The sequence below is a fragment of the Gigantopelta aegis genome, chromosome 14 (genome assembly GCF_016097555.1).
Source record: "Gigantopelta aegis isolate Gae_Host chromosome 14, Gae_host_genome, whole genome shotgun sequence".
NCBI lineage: Eukaryota > Metazoa > Mollusca > Gastropoda > Neomphalida > Peltospiridae > Gigantopelta > Gigantopelta aegis.
The window spans coordinates 6817130-6827502 of record NC_054712.1 but is presented as its reverse complement, the minus strand read 5'-3'; the positions used below and the strand labels follow the sequence as shown (position 1 = coordinate 6827502).

Below are 10373 nucleotides of genomic sequence, written 5' to 3'. Positions count from 1 at the left end.
AAAATAATAAAGTCGTTTTCTGCATACTTTTCCAAGTCAGAGATGATTTCTTTGTAGAAAATTCCTTTTAATCGCATTTCGTTTTCAAAATGTTCTATCATGTCCGGGGAAACCATGATATCCATACTTCCGCCATGCTTGTTGGAGTACCGCCATATATCCAGCTATAATGAAACAAGAGTTTATGTATATACTGACGAATGTGTTTGTAGACGGACGGACGGACGGATGGATGGGTGGATGGATATACGAGTTACATGTATTGTCAATGTATGGTTTCATACAGTGCTATATCCACATATATTTGTCTTTTTCGTTTTGTTTATTTATTTATTTACATACTTACTTAGGCTCTACTTACTTACTTACTTACTTACTTACTTACTTACTTTACAGGCGCGTGTGCAGGAAGTTATGCAGGGAGGGGCCTAGACTGTGGAGTGAAGTTTATAGGGGGTTTCGAGTCATGCTTTCCGGAAAAATATATTGAAAAATCCGATAAATAAAATTGCAAAGGGGGGGGGGGGTCGACCCCCGAAACCCTCCCCCTGCCTGCTTTATTTATTTATTTTTATTTATCTATAAAGTTGTTACTTACGCCAAGGTTGTCGACCAGTTTTAAGACATCACGGTCGCCGTGTGGCAATGTCTGAAACACTTTATACCTGGATAAGAATGTTTTTAAAACACTGTAGTAAATTATTCCGTCGCCGCCACCATCGGAAAGAGTAAAACCTTAATTGTCTCTCCTTTTTACTTCGTCAAGAGAGACAAAAACTACAAATAACGTTTTTAAAGTAGCAATGTCGCCTTTTAATTTGTAGTGAAAGATAGATCTAGGTTAATCCTTAGAGATTGACAGACATATGTAGTATTAGTCTCAACCAGTGTATGTATATGTATATACAGTAAAATGCATGAAAAATATTTATATTAAACAATAAGAGGCTATTACAACATTAAAGAAATAAAATGTTCTATAGCCGTCTGAATACATGAAGGTTTAAAGGGGCATTCCTGAGTTTGCTGCAATGTTTAAGAATTTATTGACTAACAGAGACTTTTTAACGATTGTAATTACATATCAAATATAGGTTTCTGCATAAAATATAAAATATTATGTGTTTCTGATCGTTTTAATATTTGTACTAGGTTAAATTTCATTTTATTTCCCAAAATTATTTCAAGACAAAATCCAGTTTGGTCTTCATACAAATATTAAGACGACCAGAAACACACTGAATATACAGACACTGATATTATAAACAAGAAAATATTTCTAATATGTAAGTTTAATCGTAGAAATATTTTATAAGTAGGAAACATCTTACAATGTAGCAAACTCAGGAATGTCCCTTTAACGACACCCGAGAACGAAACCTACATCGGATATTGGGTGTCAAATTATATACTAGTATAATATACGGCAAATTATCCACATGACTTGGTATTTCACGGGGCGGGATTTAGCTCAGTCGGTTGAGTGTTCGCTTGAGGTGCTTGCGTCGCAGGATCGAACCACCTCGGTGGATCAATACAACTGATTGGGTTTTTTCTCGTTCCAATCAGTGCACCACAACTGATCAAAGGCCGTGGTATGTGCTTTCCTGTCTGTAGGAAAGTGCATATAAAAGATCCCTTGCTTCATTAGAAAATGTAGCGGGTTTCCTCTGATGACTACGTGTCAGAATGACTTGAATGTTTGATATCCAATAGCCGATGATTACGTAATCAATGTGTTCTAGTGGTGTCGTTAAACAAGACAAAATAAACAAACTTAAGGTAATCTTAGCGCTAAGATTGCTTCGAGAAACGGGGCCCTGTTCTTTAGCTGCACCTAATTTTGCTAGTCTGTCTGCATTCTCATTTCCTAGTATTTCCACAGTGAGCAGGGATCAACTGCAGTACGACTTAGTTAACACTGCTGATAGGGTGTAGGGCTTCTGAAAGTTTATCAAGCTTGCTGTTTCCAAGAGCCTGGAGGGAAGAAAGGGCATCTGCCATGAAGACAACCTGTTGGCAGTTTTCCTCTCTGGTGCTGATGATGTTGACAGCTACGACAATACCAACATTGGTTGTCGGTCTGTTAAAGGTCCTACGTCAAAGTTGAAACTGCAATATTTTGTTATTTTCATATTTATATGTAATAAAGAACTACAAATTAATCGATCCCACGCATAATCTTTCCCTAATTAACTCAAGAATAATACTTTTTAAAAGTCTTGCACTGGACGACAAGATGGGTTTCTCGAACAATGTGTGGCTAAATATAGCATGGTCACTATCTTTGTTTCTTTGTAAGTTGTCTGCAATCAATTATGGAGAGAAAAAAGTGTGTTCAATGTATACGCATAAAACAGTGACGTCACTAGTTAATGTGTGTGACACACTCAATATTTCCCCCTAAAATACTTCTTTTTTTCAACTAGTAAATGGAATTATTTGGTTGTAATTTTGTATAGGCATATAGCTGAAGTTATAAACTTTGTGCTTCAAAGCAAAAGTTACTAAATATGTTTGGCGGGAATCGCCATTATTGTAACATTGACTTAGCACCTTTAAGGTTATTGACGAGTCTTACCCTCTGTAACTGACAGCCGACTCTAGAGAATCAAAGGATCGCCCTCTTGCTGTTATCAAGCAGCACACAAGTAAAAACATCATCCACATGTAGTCGATTGCTGAAGACACGCAATGAAATACAAAATGTACAGGTACCTAAGGTCCGTACGAAATTACTGGGAGGACTGAGCCTTATTATTATCATATAATTATATGAACTCAACATTTCTTCAAATATGACACTAGTATATCACAAGTATTATAATTGTATTGCTGTGATTTGTGCGTGTTTGCGTGGGTGTGCGTGCGGGCGTGTGTGTGTGTGTGTGTGTGTGTGTGTGTGTGTTTGAAATTCAATTATTTTGATTTTATTTAAAGAAATAGAGCAACAGTATCTTCAAGTGATAGCCTTTTTGTATTTCTTATTTTAATAATCATATATAAGACAGGTGGTTGTAATGAAAAAACTAAATAAAGCTGTAAAAGTGCGGACTGAAAACCGATACTACCTGAAACGTGTCTCGGGTGTTATTCGACTCCGGGCGGTTGAAACACATTATATAAACACGCTGTCTGTGTGCCCGGACACAACACACACTGTGACTATTATACCAAGGAACTGACAGCCGTAATCAACAATGCGTGTAAATAAAATGTTTACGTTATACTTACACTTGTCTTAGTCACGTTTCTTTTGTTTACGAAAGTGTTCTCTCGATTGTGTTTGATTGACATGTGTAATAAATAAATAAATTATTATAAATCGAGAGAACACTTTCGTAAACAAACGAAACGTGACTAAGACAAATACAGGAGAGAGACAGACAGACACACACACACACACACACACACACACACACACAGAGAGAGAGAGAGAGAGAGAGAGAGAGAGAGAGAGAGAGAGAGAGAGAGAGAGAGAGAGAGAGAGAGGGAGACAGAGAGAGAGAGACAGAGAGATACAAAGAGTTAGCGACAGAGACAGAGACACAGAGAGAGAGATAGAGAGAAATAAAAAGTTTGTTTTGTTGTTTAACGACACCACTAAAGCACATTGATTATTAATCATCGGCTATTGGATGTCAAACGTATGGTCATATTGACAGTTATAGAGAGGAAACCCGCTACATTTTTTTTTCCATTAGTAGCAAGGGATCTTTTTTATGCACTATCCCACAGACAGAATAACACACATCAGGGTCCGGTTTAGGCAGGTTTCAACATTATATATGTGTTGAAACCTGTTGTGACGGAACATGCTCTTATTTTTTTCGCCTGTGGCGATGTTAATTGTTTCAGAGGGCCGTGTGCGGCGTGGTTACGTAATACCCCTGCGCGATGGTGGTCGAGCTGTTCCCATTATGCACTTAAGACCAGGTGGGCACTTTGTTACGTAATACCTCCGCGCAACCGTACCCCCCCCCCCCCCCCTAATACACACCCAGACCAGGTGTGGAGGCCATGTGGCCAGTAGTTACGTAATACCTCCGCGAGTTCTGTTTTACGACCTTGTATTCCGAGCGGAATGGCGTCAGCTAATCTGACCATCTAAGGAAAAATGTCGTCTTGGTCGCTGTGGAAAATTCACATGATAGGTGGAGTACCGCGATGTGCCCCCAGGCGATATTCGGATTGTAATAAATAGATAGGATTTTTAAAAATATCGGGGAGAAACATATTGGAAGGCTTCCGGGGAACGCGTCCGTTTGGACTTGGTAAATATATATTTCTGCTCTGTTGTATAACCTTGATGTGATTGATGTGACTTTAAATATTTTAATACTGTATTATACCATTATTATTTAGACAGTGTTTCCGGTAAACTGACGAAGTAAATTGTAGGCTCCTGTCACGGGGATCCTATAATACCCGTAACTGAATGAAACACGATTGTCCAAACATCTCTCCTAACTGTATATCTATTAGATCTCTCTGTAACAGGCAGTTATACCCGCTGTGGCTCGTCTCTAGGTATGATCAGAGATAAGATCTTATATAGAGTATATATTATAATAGCACGTTTAGTTCACTAGAAAACACAACAAAAACACAATACACTTTGGAATCTGTATTAACCTACGCTGACAAATGTACTGCCGCAGTAGTTAATTAACAACAACAAATAATAACAACCCAGAACTGATCACTTAATTAGTTAATCTCTAGGTGTCTAGTTTACACAATATGCTAATCACTTCACCGTGACACAACACCCACACGTGTGATAATTGAGAAACGCTTCAAGGAGAACTTAATTAATAAAGGAATTACAACTCTATTCCTAACTGGTTAATTTTTAATTAACCCTTACTACTCGTTCAATAACGTGTGATAATTGAGAAACGCTTCCAGGAGAACTTAATTAATAAAGGAATTACAACTCTATTCCTAACTGGTTAATTTTTAATTAACTCTAACTACTCATTCAATAACCTTGTAATACAGACTTAATACTGTTACCTATCACAATAAAGACAATAACCTACAGTTTACCTAGGTCCTCTAGGATGACTGGCTAAGCTTTTTATAATTATTTAGGACAGTGAGCCTACAGATTACTGCGTCAGATGACCGGCAGCACCGTCTAAATAATATTGGTATAATACAGTATTAAAATATTTAAAGTCACATCAATCACATCAAGGTTATAAACAGAGCAGAAATAAAAATTATTTACCAGTCCGGACGGACAGCGATCCCTGGAAGCCTTCCTATGTTTCTCCTCGATATATCTAAAATCCTAGCTATTTATTCAAAACTCTCAGAGACAGCGAATATCGCCTGGGGGCACAAGGCGGTACCTCACGTATCATCTGAATTTCCACGGCGACCAAGACGGCATATCTTTCTCTTAGATCGCCAGACTCAATGACGCCAAGTCGCCAAATCACGGTTGTAAAAACCGCACTCGCGGAGGTATTACGTAACTACTGGCCACATGGCTCCGCACCTGAGCTGGGTGTGTATTAGAAGTACAGCTCGACGACCGTCGCGCAAAGGTATCACGTAACAAGTTGCCCACCTGGGCTAAGTGCATTTGGAACTGCACACGGCCTTCTAAAACAATTAATATCGCCACAGGCGAAAAGAAATTAAGAGCATGTACCGTCACACCCCCCCACCTCAAAAAGGATATTTCCTCTACTCTAGGAATAGGGAAATATACTACATTAAAACAAAAAGTGCGTTAACCGACGCATCCGGGCATTTATAACACATGTAATAATAAGGTGACTACCAGTAATCACACTGAGTCTCTGAGTCCCTGGTATACAAATAAAATATATAAAAACAAAACAGAAATCAAGAATGTCAACACATTATCATAACGTTCAACTTCGGGACAGGGCATCAGCGATTACATTGGATGTGCCCTTGATATGTTCAGTGGTAATTAGGTATTCTTGCAGAAGAAGACTCCATCTCAAAACTCTCTGGTTGGTGGCTTTCATTCTGTGAATGAAAGTGAGCGGATTATGATCAGTAAAGACCACCACTTGATGCACTGCCGATTTCACGTATATCTGAAAATGCTTCAGAGCTTGTACCATGGCCAAAGCTTCCTTCTCTATAGTGGAATAGTTCACCTGGTGTTTGTCAAACTTTTTGGAGAAGAAACTTTTTTATTCAGTTACGGGTATTATACGATCCCCGTGACACCTGTCTAAACTGGACCCTGAATAAACTTGAATCCTGTCAAAACGGCTAAGTTTCATGGACCCGAATGTCTAAATCTAAAACGCGACCTTCCAAACGCCGGGTCTAGTCTAAACCGGATATAGATATATACATAATGTTTTTTTGTGTTTTTTGTGTTGTTGTTTTCTTTTACTTAACTTTTAAGCCACCTGTCGACCAAACTTAATTCTCGTCTTTCCGACTTGATAATGGGTGCTGTCGGGTTTCTTTCTTTAATGTTCTGGTTAAATATGTAGGTGCTTCATGCAGTGTGTACTAGTATATTAGTGATTAACATGTGAACTATTTGTTATCAGCGAACTCGAAAATGATCAATTTAATGATATTTAGAGTCAAACATAATGTTGTTGTTGTATTAGAATGGGATTCTTTTCCTACCCAGTGGTAGGCAGAAATTCCGTGTTTTCGCTATACAGTTATCTCTGGCTGAGAAAATTATCACAACCGTACAAATGTCCGTCTAGCTCTCAAAGGCAGAAAACTCGGGCTAACTTTGATCTAGCCACTAAATCCTTTTAAACGTTTTATGGTATAACTGATTGTGGACCATGGAAGTAATCACGACTTTGTCTAAACATCCTTCGACTCTGCCTTGGGTAGAGATACGATTTTGATCACGGAATACGGTTTTGTCATTCAGATCTAGATCCTCCCTAGAAAATAAAAATATACAAAATCTTTATTCTTCCAGTTTGTGTATCATGCCGATGTAGTATGGGATAGATCTAATTGTACGTTAGAGTTATATCTCTATGACTGGAATCGGCTCAGCTAGATGCTCAGCTGACAATATGTGGTGCAGTTAAAGGTACCACTCGTCAAACAGTGTATGACGGAACTGGTTTTATTCCATTAACTGGGGTGTGCACGAGTACTCGGGAACGAGCCGAGTCTAGCAAAACTCTAGTCAGTTTATAGGACTCGAGTACCCGTACAAGAAAGAGCACTCTTGTTTGATTACATGTATATTGTTGTCCCATATGTTGCCGCCAGTTACATTACAGTTGAGACATGGAAGGAAAACAAAAGTCGAATGTATGGAATGCAATACAATAGCATGATATGGCATCCATGTTCAATGCTGGTTTACTTTATTCCTTAGTCTCATTATGATCTAGTAAGTGTCGGGTACTGAGGTACAGATCGAGTTTGAACTTCGTGTAGAAAAAAAACGTTTTGTTTTGTTTTGTTTAAAGACACCACTAGAGCACATTGATTTATTAATCATCGACTATTGGATGTCAAACATTTGGTAATTTTGACATATAGTCTTAGAGAGGAAACTCGCTACATTTTTCCATTAATAGCAAGGGATATTTTGAATGCACCATCCCACAGAGAGGATAGCACATACCACGGCCTTTGATATACCAGTCGTGGTGCACTGGCTGGAACGAGAAATACCCCAACGGGAATCGGTCCTATACCGATCGCGTATCAAGCGAGCGCTTTGCCACTGGGCTACGTCCCGCCCCGACCATCAATAGATGTCATATCATTAACAGATGATACATAATTTGGTCTCAGGGACGAAACTTACCGAGTGTCTGTCCCTCGAATGGAAGTCCCATCACTTTTATCACTACAACCGGACTCCAAATTTAAAGCGTGATCAACTATAGCTTGAACGCAGAAGAAGAAGAAGAAGAAGATGTACATAATTTGGTATCAGGGACGAAGCTTACCGAGTGTCTGACCCTCAAGTGGATGTCCCATCACTAACAGAGGGTACATCATTTGGTGTCAGGGACGAAGCTTACCGACTGTCTGGCCCTCAAGTGGATGTCCCATCACTAACAGAAGGTATATAATTTGGTGTCAGGGACGAAGCTTACCGACTGTCTGACCCTCAAGTGGATGTCCCATCACTAACAGAGGGTACATAATTTGGTGTCAGGGACGAAGCTTACCGAGTGTCTGACCCTCAAGTGGATGTCCCATCACTAACAGAGGGTACATAATTTGGTGTCAGGGACGAAGCTTACCGAGTGTGTGACCCTCAAGTGGATGTCCCATCACTAACAGAGGGTACATAATTTGGTGTCAGGGACGAAGCTTACCGATTGTCTGACCCTCAAGTGGATGTCCCATCACTAACAGAGAGTACATAATTTGGTGTCAGGGACGAAGCCTACCGACTGTCTGACCCTCAAGTGGATGTTCCATCACTAACAGAGGGTACATAATTTGGTGTCAGGGACGAAGCTTACCGAGTGTCTGACCCTCAAGTGGATGTCCCATCACTAACAGAGAGTACATAATTTGGTGTCAGGGACGAAGCTAACCGAGTGTCTGACCCTCAAGTGGATGTCCCATCACTAACAGAGGGTACATAATTTGGTGTCAGGGACGTAGCTTACCGACTGTCTGATCCTCAAGTGGATGTCACATCGTCTATGCATCTTTGACACTGACGTGCATTACCGAAAATATAAACAATGAACAAATAAATGAATGGTACCTGGATGTATGTTGTTTTATTCGTATAGATAGGAACTCTTTACTGTGCGTGTAAATCAGCGTTTTCATAACCTGGATGATATTAACTTCAATTCTGTAGTAATTATAATCATACTTAACTTTTGTTATACATTACAGTTTGTAAGTAATAAATAAATAATCATATTTGGCTAAGTGACAAACAAAATTTATGGAACTCCTTTGGGAATTGTTTTATACCCCTGTTCTCGCTCGAGGAATAAAATAATTCCCAACTCGTTCCATAAATCGAATATGGCACTCCCGCTCGTACAATAATTTATATATATTTGCATCTTGTTGTTTCATTGTGAAAGTAATTCTAATGTACATATTGTATTTCGATTGTGAAACAAACAACACAAAAACCATGAGACAAACATCGAAAACGTCCGTAACTCTAAATTCTAAATCGACAAGATTCCGTATCCATATCATCGAAATACAATATGTACATTAGAATTTCGTTAAATATTTTAAACTAATAATAATTTGAAAACCCAATTTTCATAAATCAAAACAATTAAAGCATTCATCGTGTTAGTAGACACCTATAACTAAATAAATATATATATATATGTGTGTATGTGTGTGTGTGTGTGTGTGTGTGTGTGTGTGTGTGTCCTGCCTGTGGGAAGTGCAAATAAAAGATCCCTTGCTGCTAATCAGAAAGAGTAGCCCATGTAGTGGGAACAGTGGTTTCCTCTCAAAATCTGTGTGGTCCTTGATCATATGTCTGACGCCATATAACCGTAAATAAAATGTGTTGAGTGCGTCGATAAATAAAACATTTCTTTCTTTCTTTCTTTCTTTCTTTCTTGTATGTATGTATGTATGTATGTATGTATGTATGTATGTATGTATGTATGTTAATTTTTAAGTGTATGACATGTTTCCTTTTAAACCTCATTGTTAATTATTAACTTAATACGAGTTTTAGCTTTTTGTCTTCTACTCCACACATTATTTTCAATTTGACTCTAATCAGTAAAAATATCAATACTCCGTATGACAAATAAGCCAAACGCCGTCCACTCCCGCAGTACCCGAGTAAGCACACAGTGTTCACCTACATTTAAAATATACACAAATGGAATATGCAATACGCGCCGGAAGATGTACTGCTAGCAGCTGTGTTTGGGTTGAACTGTCATTTACATATTAATTCGTCCTTCAATAGGAAATGCAAACTCTTCAGAGTTTGTGAGGAGTGGGAGGTGGGGGGGGGGGGCAGAGCAGTGCACGTTTCTTACAATAACAAACAAAATCATCCATCTGAAATACAGTTTCAGTTCTGACGTGTGCTGTAAGAATTTCGAAAACTCGAACTTCCTGAAACTCGAACTATTTCGTTGTCCCTTTCAAATTCGTGTTTTTGAAGTATATGGATGTAATTAAATGAATTAAAATTTTAGATATAGTGTTTTCACTGTTGTTATTTCCCAGTAGCAAATTAATTTGATTCTTACTTTTTACTCTTTGAATTTTATATTATTACTGGTGTTGGTATCTATATATTTATATAATATAACAGCAAAGGTATGACCCATAAATATGAGTACTACAACACTTCCCCCCAAAGTATTAACTGAAAAACGTGTAACATTTCATGGATTATTTTCAAATAACAGAGGGTA

At 38.4% G+C, this 10373-nt stretch overlaps 1 protein-coding gene across 4 annotated transcripts in view; it reads right to left on the bottom strand.

Annotated features, from left to right (window-relative positions):
* The window catches only part of LOC121389470 (carboxypeptidase B-like), a 16632-nt gene extending 13913 nt beyond the window's left edge, over positions 1 to 2719 (bottom strand). For 3 of the 4 annotated variants that reach the window (XM_041521111.1, XM_041521113.1, XM_041521114.1), the window contains exon 1: positions 2582 to 2719. The gene's annotated coding sequence lies outside the window, so the exon portion shown is untranslated. Of the gene's footprint in view, positions 1 to 27; positions 456 to 2581 lie in introns of those variants that run through there. The other variant, XM_041521112.1, reaches the window with a different exon arrangement.
* Between the last annotated feature and the right edge of the window lie 7654 nt (positions 2720 to 10373).